Genomic DNA, 14,606 nt, shown 5'->3' with positions numbered 1-14,606 from the left:
TTGGGGAAAACAAGATTTTCATGTTTCTGTGAGGGTTCACATTTGACAATTGTATTGCAATCTGCTGAACTTGTTATATAATCTGTTACATTTAATAAAGATGTTGAAAGATAAAACAACCTGATTTCTAAACAGAGTAGGCACATGAGTTGAGTTTGCGTATTATGGTGATGTGATGCAAGCAGGTGGCATACTGCTCACAGGTTTAATGTCTGCACCTATACATCCGTAAGAATGTCCTCTCAGGCCATTTATTTATTCATTGTGTGCTTTTTTATACCAGCATTCATGATGCAATCGTATCACGTCGGTTTATGTCTTCTTAACACTGAGAACTTCCCAGCAACCCAAGTAATAAGAACTGTAAGTAACCTTTCCAAGAAGTCTGAATTATTTGTGGTGAGGGGGCCGAGCTGGGATTTACTGATCCTTTATTGGTGTGGGTTACTGCTCTTGTTGGTTTAAGTCTCCTTCAGCCATTATGCATCTTGGTTAGTTAAACCAAAAGGGGAAAAGCCCCTTTCCTAGTTACTGTAACTGCAGTTGGAAGCCTGGCTAATGCAAGTAATCCCATTCCCTTAGATCTTAAGGGTCTCTGCAGCTCATCTTATTGTAATTTATTAGTCCACAGAAGGATATATTCAAATGCTTGAATTCCATCTACAGACAAAAGTGTCTTAATGCAGAGAGCAATTTTATTCATGTTAATTCATTTAGCAGGCAGTGTTATCTGTGTGGCGATTAAAGGAATATAACTCAATCAGAATAACAGCAGTGTCGGTCCCCCGACATGGGCATCGGGAGGGACAGAGAATGACTGCGCACATCACTTCAGCTCTAAGATTTATTGCACTACTGGTTTGAAGATCCTTGTGGTCTCAATCTCTGTGAAACACGGCCCTTGTCTGGGGACCGACACTGAGTCATATTCCTTTAATCGCCACACAGATAACACTGCCTGCTAAATGAATTAACATGAATAAAATTGCTGTCTGCATTAAGACACTTTTGTCTGTAGATGGAATTCAAGCATTTGAATATATCCTTCTTCTGTTGATTGATCTTGTGTTTATGCCCTCCACAGTGTGTTGATTGTAACTTATTATCCAAAATGGATTTATTCTCCGAGTGGAGCCGTTTATGAAAAGGGATCACTGGGAGCCATTGCGGCTCCTTCAGCCCTGGGGTTATGTGCTCAGATCTGCCCTTGCCACTATGACCTTGGCAGCCACTTTTGAACCATCTGCAAGACTCTAATAACCTTATCAGGAAGCCCACAAGGAGGGCATTATATCACTCAAAGCAAGGGCGTGCACCACTGAACTGGCAACAGTGCTCTTAATGCTTTTCCCATCCTAGCTTTATAAAATCCAGTTTTCCAAATAAAGAATCCTTGAATGCTACCATAGAAGAGCTCTGACTCATTTCTGTTTCAAGGTAAGTGATTCTTCTGACAAATACCCATCAGATTATGGGCCCAGAGAATGCTATGAACTTAGAGAAAAAGGTTTGAATCCAGGCTGATCCAGTGAAAGACAGAACCCATAAAGCTTGAAGCAACCTGAAAACATCAGGCACCCTACTGTGACCACAAACAGTGAGTAGAACAAAATAAAGCAACGACTCAGAGCATGGCATCCAGCACAGATCTCAGAATTGCTGTCGCTAAGTTAAATGCAAGCAATGATCAGATATGGAAATGCTGCAGAATAAGGATAAATTATGGGATGTGATTTAAGACAGACCTACTGAAAATGCAGAACTTTGGGACCAGAAGGAAATTAAAACAAAATGTTTTTTGTCTTCTTGTTGAAGATAATTAATTAATATGCATTCTTGGCTATGCCTCCACAAGACAGATGTGTAAAGTTCAAAAAGATCAGATGAAATATGTAATTTAAAAGAAAACTGTTTCTGCTCTGCACATTATTTATTTATATTAAAGATTTTATATACCGACAACCGTTTGCACATCATATCGGTTTACAGATAACTTAGAACAATAAATATAAAATATTTATTGATATTATACAAAAAAATTATATTAAAAAAAACAATTATACAGTTTAAGGCTGAAAGACTCCCAAGAAATGGTTACCAAGCTAGAAATAGCAATGAAATTGAAATGCATAGGGGATGATTAGAAAATGGTCATATGATTGCAATATTATTCTGTAGCTTGTTGGATATATATGATGTACTTATAAATGCATTGGAGATTAAAGCAGAATCAGGCAGATACAAAAAGAGTGCGGGAAAATGGATGCTTAGTCTGAGCGCCTGCTCTCCCAACGAGCGCCCAGCCACCTCTCCTGTATTTAAATGAAGGGTCGCGCTAAAAAGGAGGCATAAGGGACAATGGCGTGTTCCTAGCACCTCCTTATTAGCAGAAACCCAGGACCGATGACTGTCAGTGGGTTCAGGAAACCGACACTCAATTTTACGAGCATCAGTTTTCTGAACCTGCTGACAGCCATGGGATAGGAATATGGACACCAATAAAATTGAGCATCTGTTTTCCTTACCTGACCAGCTGGCATATTTTTTTGGGCAGGCATTAATTTCTGAGCATAAAATGTGTGGCTTGGCCGCACATTTTTTTTTTCAGTATCCCGGGTTCACAACTAATAGCCTCATTAACATGCATTTGCATGTGATGAGCGCTGTTAGTTTTTTTTTTTGGGGGGGGGGGGGGGATTGGACATGTGTTTTTGATGTGAAACATAGAAATGACGGCAGAAGAAGACCAAACGGCCCATCCAGTCTGCCCAGCAAGCTTCACACGTTTTTTCTCTCATACTTATCTGTTTCTCTTAGCTAACCGCTTACAGTATAAGGGGTAGTGGACGCACATTAAATGCGCGTCCAACCGCGTGCTAAACAGTATGATCGGCTGAGCGCACTTTACAGGATCGGCCTGAATGTGAACTAAGACTGAATTATGTGAAAAGCAGACTCATAGATGAGTTTGTTTGCAGAAATGAAAAACTAAAGGTGACAAATGCAAGCATCACAAGCACATGAGGTAGCCCTGCATGGAGGAGGATCTTCAATCTGCAGGGGATGGGCTACACAAGCAGCCCAGAAGAGCAAACATTCTTTGCATATTAGGAAGTAAAGCCCCTTGGCAAGCACAGCCCAGGAATGGCAGAGATAGCTACACAGAGGGGAGAGGAGGAAATTGCAGCCCAAATAACATTATTACTGCAAAGAGATGGCTACTTCTGCAGGAAATGTCCGGCCTGAAAACCTGATAGCAATCAGTCATCAGCTAAGGCAACCGATGCAGCTAGGAGTGCAAGCAGCCATGGAAGTGCTGAATTGCTTTGGAGCTGTAGCTTCAAATTCCCTGAGGGAAGGGTGATTCCAAGATGACTGAACTAGCAGGACTTGCTTGAGTTTGCTCCCTTGTATCCTTGAAGTTACCTGATTTACCATGCCTCACTCTGGCGGAAATGAAGAGCCAGAGAGCAGGAGGCACAGTTTGTTTCTCCATCGACAGTTGTGTTGGGTCCGATAGACGCTCACATAAGTCGGTGAGGCTTTGTTCTGGGAGCTGGCTTGCTGGAGGATGGCCGGGAAGAAGTTGGATTCGGCCCCCTCCCTAAGCTTTCAATCTCTTTATTCCCAGAAGAACAGAGTGGAGGTGCGAGCGCTGGACCCGCTACAGGGATTGACGCCGGCAAAAGACAGTAACTTCATTGTGTGTCCCCTGGTACTTTTTGAAAACGTAAACGATTAGCATTTTCTCATTCCATTCCACTCATTATTTTATAGACCTCTATCATATCCCCCCTCAGCTGTCTCTTCTCCAAGCTGTCAACATATAACAGTGCATGACTGCAAGTATAACGCTATTAAAATAGTCCCTGAGGAAGCCTCAAGATAACAGAGGCGAAACGAAGATATCTTTTGTCGGACCTATTACAGATGAATTCTAAACTTGTTGAATTATGATACATGTGATTTTTGCATATTTGTATTTAAAATATTGAATGTATAATTACACAAACATGAAAGAAACATTTATGCATTAATTTTTCAAACTTCATGCAATGTTTTTATTGTGTTGTATGTGGATGAATGTGCTAGCTTAGTTTTAAGTTGTCTATGTAGGGTGTTAAAAAACGGGGGGTTTTTCTATATTAATAAAACATTAAATTGATGCTAAATGTCTCTCTATTTTTGTTATATGTTGACACAGTGATATAGGGAGTTGTACTTTAAATTGTCCTTAGTATTGTTATACCTAGTTTGTTCTTCTCCAAGCTGAACAGCCCTAACCTCTTCAGCCTTTCCTCATAGGGGAGCTGTTCCATCCCCTTTATCATCTTGGTCGCCCTTCTCTGTACCTTTTCTAATTCTGTTATATCTTTTCTGAGATGTGGTGACCAGAACTGCACACCATCCCTGAATGAAAAAATGCTTATTATGCATGCCTAAATTATTACAAAAAACAAATCAACTTTAATAAAAAGTCATTCTTTGCAAAATAAATATCAGCTGCTAATGGTAATAGTAATATACTGTTTAACATCGTGAAGTCACTGACCACAATAAAAAATGACCATCCAGCTCTTCTGTCTGATTCTGTTTGTAATGACATTGCAAACTACTTCAAAGATAAAATCCAAAATCTATCAACAAAATGTAACCATCTGCCTATCCCAAATAATAACCAAATCCTTCCTACCTAAGATAAAAATCTCTAATAGTCCCTTCAACCCTTGCTCTGGTAAACTCCTACGAGACATCCGTGAATCAATTTCTCCTTCTTTAACCCATTTAGTCAACTCATCCTTGACATCTGGTATCTTTCCAACATCTCTTAAAAAAAAAACTTCAATTCTGCCTATCCCCGAAAAAAAAAAACCCAGTAGATGCCGCTTTACTAAGTAACTATCGTCCCATGGCATCACTAACCACTCCAGCCAAAATAATTGAATCTGTCATCCTACATCAATTAAACGAATACATTGAGGACAATAATATTTGACACCCAAACAAACACAGTTTCCGTAAAGGTCACAGTACGAAAACTCTTCTCTCATTCTTTGATTCCATGATTTGCGGCTTCGATTCTAACACAGATTATATTCTCATCCTCCTTGATATCTCTGCTGCTTTCGACATCCTCTGTACCAACCAATGGCAAGGTTCAGATCTTTTTTGCACCACCGCCCACAACCGATTAAACTAAATAAATATTCAAGATGAGGTCGAAACATGCGGCAATGCAGAGGCATTATGACATTCTCTGTTTATTTCTCCATACAGGGGCATTATGATATTTTCTTGTAGATAAGCAGCATGAATTAGCCTTGCTGTCTGGGACGTCCTCCGTGCCACTAAGTGGAGGAGTGAGGCGCACCTGCTTGCATGATCTCGCGCTGCCTCAAGTCTCCTCAGTCTGTTTTTTTCCTGCGTGACTGAGTGCGCGGAGCTCTCTCTTTCTCCTCACGTTTTTCTGTTTAAAATACAAATAAAAGAAAAAAGAAGAAAAACAGAACAGATTCTTCGGACATAGAAGTATTAGCTGCCCTTAGGAGAACTGAATAAATCTTCTCTGGGCACCCCCCCCCCTCAGGGGCCTTCATATCGAGCCTCCTCAGTGAACCTTCCGGTTAGCCCGGGCCAGCGCCAAAAAGAGCTCCAGGGGTGGAGCAGCGTCTCGAGTCAGTGGACCCACCGACGCATGGGCATGTCAATGCGCCGACACATTCTTCAGATCGATGCAGCGTGGCGAGGCACCGATGCATTCACCGGTACAGATCTCTGAGCCACCGATGCATGCACCAAGGCATCGACGCATGTACTGGCAAGCCAGGGCACTGATGCATGCGCCGGCACACCAAGGCTCCAAAGCGGGCGCCCTGAACCACTGACACATGCGCATGGGTGTCAAAGCACTGAAGCAGGCACGTCGAAGCACCGACTCATGCACGGGGGCGCCAAGGCTCTGGCGCAGATGCACGCACCACGAAGCACCGACGTGGGTGCCAAAGCCCTGAAATGGGCACAGGCGCACCGAAGCCCCAACGCATGCATGGAGCACCGAGACACCAACCCCTCCGCCGGCGAGCTGAGGCACGATCTCGTCCGCAAGTTTGCCAGCACGTTCGCAGCGGCACAGACATGTCCGCAGACAATAGGATGTGTCCACCAGCCCGCCAGCACTCTGCCGGGTCCGCCGCCTACCTGGACAATCGGCGGCACACTGATGCAGAACTGCCCAGTGTCAACCGGTCAGCCCTACATTGCGATGCCAGCGTGCGTGCCGTTGGGCAACCGAGCGGCTCGCTGACGTTAAAGCATCGTGTGCGATGGCTCTGGACCGCCCAGGGATAATGGGTCAGGGCATGGGCGCACGCAAATCCTTCTTCCAGTGGGTTGGTAAAAAAAAAAAAAAGAGAGAAGGTTCTTTCTTCTTCTTCGGACACCGGCGAGGTTCAAGGCTCAAGGACCCTTCCATGAGGACTTGCATGGCCTTCGGGACACATCCTGAGCTAGAATACTACACAGCAACTTTCAGCTGGCATCATTGCACCCAATGGACACTGCAGCGCAGCCACAGTGTTACATTCAGCAGACAGGATCCCTCAAGATGTTTCCAACTACCAGGGCTCTTGCAGCTTGTAACGATTGTAGAGCGCCAACTTCAATAGCCACCTGACGGGACTTGATCAACCTGCGGTTGCCATCTGACAGCCTTCTGCGGCTGCTGGCTCCCCTTCACCTTCTTCCTATATAGGAATCTTCTCCGGGCACTCCTATCCATAGGGCTAGTTTTCCACAGTGTGTTTCTCACACCCTGCTGCACTGCGGTGTGACAGATTTCTCCTTTGATGGATCCGTCTCATCAACTTGCAGAAAAGAGAAGGACACAGCCTCAATGTGGGAACTCGTAGAGTCCGTGACCCGCACAGCAGATGTTTGGAATCCTACAGAGTATTCCCGACACCCGGGTGTTGCCTACTATAAGAACCAAGCCGGGAGCGTTGTGACATTCCCTGTTTTATTCTCCATTTGGGGAGGCATTGTGACATTCTCTGTTATATTCTCCATTTGGGGGAGGCATTGTGACATTCTCTGTTTTATTCTCCATTTGGGGGAGGCATTGTGACATTCTCTGTTTTATTCTCCATTTGGGGGAGGCATTGTGACATTCTCTGTTTTATTCTCCATTTGGGGGAGGCATTGTGACATTCTCTGTTTTATTCTCCATTTGGGGGAGGCATTGTGACATTCTCTGTTTTATTCTCCATTTGGGGGAGGCATTATGACATTCTCTGTTTTATTCTCCATTTGGGGGAGGCATAGTGATTCCTGTCTAAACTCTGTGGAATGGGTAGAATTTCTGGGTAATGTTACTGCAGTATTTTCTCCCTGCTTTTTATCTAAGGTAAGGTAGACTGGCTGTTTATGTTGCTGGCAATGCTGCCCCCTGTGGCTACACATAAGCACCTTCAGCCTGGATCTGCTGTGTCACTGCCTGATGCTAAGATCCAGACCAGCAGCACCTCACCGCTCTGGAATGTGCGGCTCCTCCTTTCTGAGCACATCTTATTCGTGTGTGCTTCTCCTTCCTGTAGCAGGAGCCCCAGAGTGCAGGGATTAAAGGGCAACATGCAGAGCCCAGAGAGCCCGGCGCACAGCTCCTCCTCCTTATTCCCAGGCTGAGTGAGATGGGTAGAGCATGCAGTGAGCACTGGTGTGATCAGGTGTTGGTAGCAGCAGCAGTGGAGGAGCTCTAGCACACTTGTCAGTCTGCTACATTTACCAGTTTCTTTACTGCCTTTCAAACCTTCATATTTTTTTCTTTCATGCCCTCTGAGAACAGGCTGGTACTTTGTCTCTGACACTGTGCTCTCGCCTGTCCTGATCAGGGACAGGCTGGTACTCTCTCTCTCTCTGACACTGTGCTCTCGCCTGTCCTGATCAGGGACAGGCTGGTACTCTCTCTCTCTCATGCTGAGCTCCTACTTGTCCTGTCTGGGAACAGGATACTCCGTAGGGGTGAGGAAACCTTTTGTTATTCTTCAGTGTTCCGTTGACAAGATCCTTTCACTTGTCCATATGCAATGCAGTGCCTTAGCATAAGATTTTGTATGCATATGCCTTGTATGGAAGTTGAAATAAGTAGATATTAAGTGGTGATATAGACACAAACATGTCACTGCAGGTGCTGCTACTAAATTTAGTCTTAGATTTTAGATATCATTACTCACCTTTTCCAAATCTGATCTCAAGATAAGTTACAAATGTAGGTACAGTTGCCAGAATGACATCACTAGAGGTGGCACTATAATTAATTGTTGCAACAGTCACTTGCGACGCATCGACTTTAGGAAGTTATGTGAGTCAGTCTCGTCATTTGAAAGTGTAAAGCATACACAGGTATTTCATAACATATAAGAAGCATTTCTCTGGGGTGTTTAGGTTTGGGGAGAAAACTATACACATATAATTGATTTTTCAAATGTATGTGTGTAATTTCATGTACAGAACTGGCACTAGGAATGCACTAGGGCCCATCTCACTATTAGTAATATTCAGATTTCCACGCTCACACTCTCCAGGACTCTGCTGCTGAGATTCTGGCCTGCCCCCCGTGCACGAGGATGCACTAGGGTCCATCTCACTATTAGTAATATTCAGATTTCCACGCTCACACTCTCCAGGACTCTGCTGCTGAGATTCTGGCCTGCCCCCCGTGCACGAGGATGCACTAGGGTCCATCTCACTATTAGTAATATTCAGATTTCCACGCTCACACTCTCCAGGACTCTGCTGCTGAGGTTCTGGCCTGCCCCCCGTGCACGAGGATGCACTAGGGTCCATCTCACTATTAGTAATATTCAGATTTCCACGCTCACACTCTCCAGGACTCTGCTGCTGAGATTCTGGCCTGCCCTCTGTGCACGGGGATGCACTAGTGCCCATCTCACCTTCTCACTATTAGTAATATTCAGATTTCCACGCTCACACTCTCCAGGACTCTGCTGCTGAGGTTCTGGCCTGCCCCCTGTGCACGGGGATGCACTAGGGCCCATCTCACCATTAGTAATATTCAGATTTCCACGCTCACACTCTCCAGGACTCTGCTGCTGAGATTCTGGCCTGCCCTCTGTGCACGGGGATGCACTAGTGCCCATCTCACCTTCTCACTATTAGTAATATTCAGATTTCCACGCTCACACTCTCCAGGACTCTGCTGCTGAGGTTCTGGCCTGCCCCCTGTGCACGAGGATACACTAGGGCCCATCTCACCATTAGTAATATTCAGATTTCCACGCTCACACTCTCCAGGACTCTGCTGCTGAGGTTCTGGCCTGCCCCCTGTGCACGGGGATGCACTAGGGCCCATCTCACCATTAGTAATATTCAGATTTCCACGCTCACACTCTCCAGGACTCTGCTGCTGAGATTCTGGCCTGCCCCCTGTGCACGGGGATGCACTAGGGCCCATCTCACCATTAGTAATATTCAGATTTCCACGCTCACACTCTCCAGGACTCTGCTGCTGAGGTTCTGGCCTGCCCCCCCGTGCACGAGGATGCACTAGGGCCCATCTCACCATTAGTAATATTCAGATTTCCACGCTCACACTCTCCAGGACTCTGCTGCTGAGATTCTGGCCTGCCCCCTGTGCACGGGGATGCACTAGGGCCCATCTCACCTTCTCACTATTAGTAATATTCAGATTTCCACGCTCACACTCTCATTACTATTAGTAATATTCAGATTTCCACGCTCACACTCTCCAGGACTCTGCTGCTGAGATTCTGGCCTGCCCCCTGTGCACAGGGATGCACTAGTGCCCATCTCACCTTCTCACCATTAGTAATATTCAGATTTCCACGCTCACACTCTCCAGGACTCTGCTGCTGAGGTTCTGGCCTGCCCCCCGTGCACGAGGATACACTAGGGCCCATCTCACCATTAGTAATATTCAGATTTCCACGCTCACACTCTCCAGGACTCTGCTGCTGAGGTTCTGGCCTGCCCCCCGTGCACGAGGATACACTAGGGCCCATCTCACCATTAGTAATATTCAGATTTCCACGCTCACACTCTCCAGGACTCTGCTGCTGAGATTCTGGCCTGCCCCCTGTGCACGGGGATGCACTAGGGCCCATCTCACCTTCTCACTATTAGTAATATTCAGATTTCCACGCTCACACTCTCATTACTATTAGTAATATTCAGATTTCCACGCTCACACTCTCCAGGACTCTGCTGCTGAGATTCTGGCCTGCCCCCGTGCACGGGGATGCACTAGGGCCCATCTCACCTTCTCACTATTAGTAATATTCAGATTTCCACGCTCACACTCTCCAGGACTCTGCTGCTGAGATTCTGGCCTTCCCCCTGTGCACGGGGATGCACTAGGGCCCATCTCTCCATTAGTAATATTCAGATTTCCACGCTCACACTCTCCAGGACTCTGCTGCTGAGGTTCTGGCCTGCCCCCCGTGCACGAGGATACACTAGGGCCCATCTCACCATTAGTAATATTCAGATTTCCACGCTCACACTCTCCAGGACTCTGCTGCTGAGATTCTGGCCTGCCCCCTGTGCACGGGGATGCACTAGGGCCCATCTCACCTTCTCACTATTAGTAATATTCAGATTTCCACGCTCACACTCTCATTACTATTAGTAATATTCAGATTTCCACGCTCACACTCTCCAGGACTCTGCTGCTGAGATTCTGGCCTGCCCCCGTGCACGGGGATGCACTAGGGCCCATCTCACCTTCTCACTATTAGTAATATTCAGATTTCCACGCTCACACTCTCCAGGACTCTGCTGCTGAGATTCTGGCCTGCCCCCTGTGCACGGGGATGCACTAGGGCCCATCTCTCCATTAGTAATATTCAGATTTCCACGCTCACACTCTCCAGGACTCTGCTGCTGAGGTTCTGGCCTGCCCCCCGTGCACGAGGATGCACTAGGGCCCATCTCACTATTAGTAATATTCAGATTTCCACGCTCACACTCTCCAGGACTCTGCTGCTGAGGTTCTGGCCTGCCCCCCGTGCACGAGGATGCACTAGGGCCCATCTCACTATTAGTAATATTCAGATTTCCACGCTCACACTCTCCAGGACTCTGCTGCTGAGGTTCTGGCCTGCCCCCTGTGCACGAGGATACACTAGGGCCCATCTCACCATTAGTAATATTCAGATTTCCACGCTCACACTCTCCAGGACTCTGCTGCTGAGATTCTGGCCTGCCCCCTGTGCACAGGGATGCACTAGTGCCCATCTCACCTTCTCACCATTAGTAATATTCAGATTTCCACGCTCACACTCTCCAGGACTCTGCTGCTGAGATTCTGGCCTGCCCCCTGTGCACGGGGATGCACTAGTGCCCATCTCACCTTCTCACCATTAGTAATATTCAGATTTCCACACTCACACTCTCCAGGACTCTGCTGCTGAGGTTCTGGCCTGCCCCCTGTGCACGGGGATGCACTAGGGCCCATCTCACCATTAGTAATATTCAGATTTCCACGCTCACACTCTCCAGGACTCTGCTGCTGAGATTCTGGCCTGCCCCCTGTGCACGGGGATGCACTAGTGCCCATCTCACCTTCTCACCATTAGTAATATTCAGATTTCCACACTCACACTCTCCAGGACTCTGCTGCTGAGGTTCTGGCCTGCCCCCTGTGCACGGGGATGCACTAGGGCCCATCTCACCATTAGTAATATTCAGATTTCCACGCTCACACTCTCCAGGACTCTGCTGCTGAGATTCTGGCCTGCCCCCTGTGCACAGGGATGCACTAGGGCCCATCTCACCTTCTCACTATTAGTAATATTCAGATTTCCACGCTCACACTCTCCAGGACTCTGCTGCTGAGATTCTGGCCTGCCCTCTGTGCACGGGGATGCACTAGTGCCCATCTCACCTTCTCACCATTAGTAATATTCAGATTTCCACGCTCACACTCTCCAGGACTCTGCTGCTGAGATTCTGGCCTGCCCCCTGTGCACGAGGATACACTAGGGCCCATCTCACCATTAGTAATATTCAGATTTCCACGCTCACACTCTCCAGGACTCTGCTGCTGAGATTCTGGCCTGCCCCCTGTGCACGAGGATACACTAGGGCCCATCTCACCATTAGTAATATTCAGATTTCCACGCTCACACTCTCCAGGACTCTGCTGCTGAGGTTCTGGCCTGCCCCCTGTGCACGGGGATGCACTAGGGCCCATCTCACCATTAGTAATATTCAGATTTCCACGCTCACACTCTCCAGGACTCTGCTGCTGAGATTCTGGCCTGCCCCCTGTGCACAGGGATGCACTAGTGCCCATCTCACCTTCTCACCATTAGTAATATTCAGATTTCCACGCTCACACTCTCCAGGACTCTGCTGCTGAGGTTCTGGCCTGCCCCCTGTGCACGAGGATGCACTAGGGCCCATCTCACCATTAGTAATATTCAGATTTCCACGCTCACACTCTCCAGGACTCTGCTGCTGAGGTTCTGGCCTGCCCCCTGTGCACGGGGATGCACTAGGGCCCATCTCACCATTAGTAATATTCAGATTTCCACGCTCACACTCTCCAGGACTCTGCTGCTGAGGTTCTGGCCTGCCCCCTGTGCACGGGGATGCACTAGGGCCCATCTCACCATTAGTAATATTCAGATTTCCACGCTCACACTCTCCAGGACTCTGCTGCTGAGATTCTGGCCTGCCCCCTGTGCACGAGGATGCACTAGTGCCCATCTCACCTTCTCACCATTGGTAATATTCAGATTTCCACGCTCACACTCTCCAGGACTCTGCTGCTGAGATTCTGGTTCATACAAGGTCTTTCATTTCTACTACACTTTTCATGGATTTATTTTTAGATTCTGTAGCCTAGCAACAGGATCACATGACCAGTGCTATCTCCAGCATGAATATGCATAACCTTTTCCTGCCAAACACTTAGAAATATCACAGAATGCAAAAGGATTGTGGGATATTTCTATCTCTTGCACCAGTGAGGCTTTGCGAAGCTCTGGCTGCAGGAGTTCTAGTTGGCATTTGACCTGTGACTGCTGTGAGGATATTCACGTGGGCGGGGCCCTGGCTGGTGCTGACCCTGCTGAAGGTTACTGCTTTCGGTCAGCTCACACTGCCAGGGTCCTAGCTGCCACTGATGTCAGAAAGATCACACAGCTGGGGCACTGTTGTGAAGGTGCTTACACTAACAAAGATGACCTGCTGCTACTGCACTCACCTTGCTGCAGAGAAGGTCGTACAGCTGGGGTATTTGACGTAGTTTGAGGGATACCTGCATCTGTATGTCTCCAGATTTCATACTTTAAAAATCACCATTTGATTCATTTTTCTTAAACTTAAAAGGATTCATAGAAAACTTGATTGTTAGTGGTTAGCAGAATATCTGTTGCTAGTAGTTGCTAATTTCCCACAGAGAAAGTATGAAAGAGCATTTTTCTGTTGTGAAAGAGTCATGACCTGGTCTCGCAGGCAGGAATGTCTGTGTGTGTACTTGTGGCAGTCACAGTCTGTTTGCAGGACTAGCCTTACATAGGGGTAACTTGCTGGCACGGCAGTTCCTACCCTTAACCAAGAAGCCTTCATACTGTTGCCGCAACACATCAGTGTGTCACTAAGCACATGCAGGTGTCGCCCCCTGCCCCAGTGAGATACGAACTCTTCCTCCCGCCAGGCGGAACACGGCAAGAGAGCTGGAGTCGGCGTCACTAGCAGCGTGCTCTCTTCTTCCCAACACCACGGCCCGGAACAGGATGTGGTAGGCGTGCGGGAAGAAGAGACCATGCTAAGGTGTAGTGCGGCCTGCAGCAATGTCAGCCCCCGCGTCGATGGGATTCCATTCTCGATGCCACAAGGGTTGTAAGAAGAGGAGGCTGCTGCTGTCACTAGTTGCTCTTCGGTGGGGGGAGAGAGAGAGTGTGTGATTGAGACCCTTTGTGTGTGTGTGTGTGTGTGTGTGTGTGTGTGAGATGCAACATGTATGTAAGTGTGTGAAAGAGAGCTTGTGTGTATGAGAGAGACAGCTCATGTGTGTATGTTTCTGATTGTGTGAGAGAGAGCGAGCACATGTGTGTAACTGTGTGATTGAGAACTAGTTTATTTGAAAGAGAGCATGTGTGTGTGTGTGTGATTGTGTTGCGCACATGGATCCTTGGACCGAGGAGGAGTTGACACTACCTGTTGGATGGAGCCCCACAGGTCCCCCCCATCAGTAGTCAAGGCTGGAGACGGGCAGAGACCCCTCTGGATCTTCACCAATACCAGCCCACGTTCCCCTTAGGTTGAGCCCTCGGGTACCGGGGTCGGCTGGACTTAGGGGTCTCTGATGATGGAGGTAGGCAACGTATCTCGTGGTTGGATTCCAGGCAAGGGTCAGAAGCAGGTAGCGTATCTCATGGTCAGTGTCCAGTCCGGGGTCAAAACCAAGGAGATCCAAGAATCAAGGAACAAGACAAGGAACTCAGGAACCCAGGAAGCAACCCACAGCTCACCAGAAGAGAGGAGACCTGTTGCCAAGGCGTCTGCTAGCAGCAGGGTGCAGCCTTATATAAGGCTGAGAGGCTGATGTCATCGAGGAAAGC

General features: G+C 47.4%; 1 protein-coding gene across 2 annotated transcripts in view; it reads left to right on the top strand.

The window, feature by feature from the left end:
• The first annotated feature begins 283 nt into the window (after window positions 1–283).
• Window positions 284–14,606, top strand: part of GPR61 (G protein-coupled receptor 61) — a 46,364-nt gene continuing 32,041 nt past the window's right edge. Inside the window, exons 1-2 of one of the 2 annotated variants that reach the window (XM_029573421.1) lie at window positions 284–363; window positions 1,438–1,597. The gene's annotated coding sequence lies outside the window, so the exon portion shown is untranslated. The remainder of the gene's footprint in view (window positions 364–1,437; window positions 1,598–14,606) is intronic. The other variant, XM_029573420.1, reaches the window with a different exon arrangement.

The sequence above is a fragment of the Rhinatrema bivittatum genome, chromosome 12 (assembly GCF_901001135.1).
Source record: "Rhinatrema bivittatum chromosome 12, aRhiBiv1.1, whole genome shotgun sequence".
In the NCBI taxonomy this organism is placed as follows: Eukaryota; Metazoa; Chordata; class Amphibia; order Gymnophiona; family Rhinatrematidae; genus Rhinatrema; species Rhinatrema bivittatum.
This window is presented reverse-complemented; position numbering and strand designations above follow the sequence as displayed.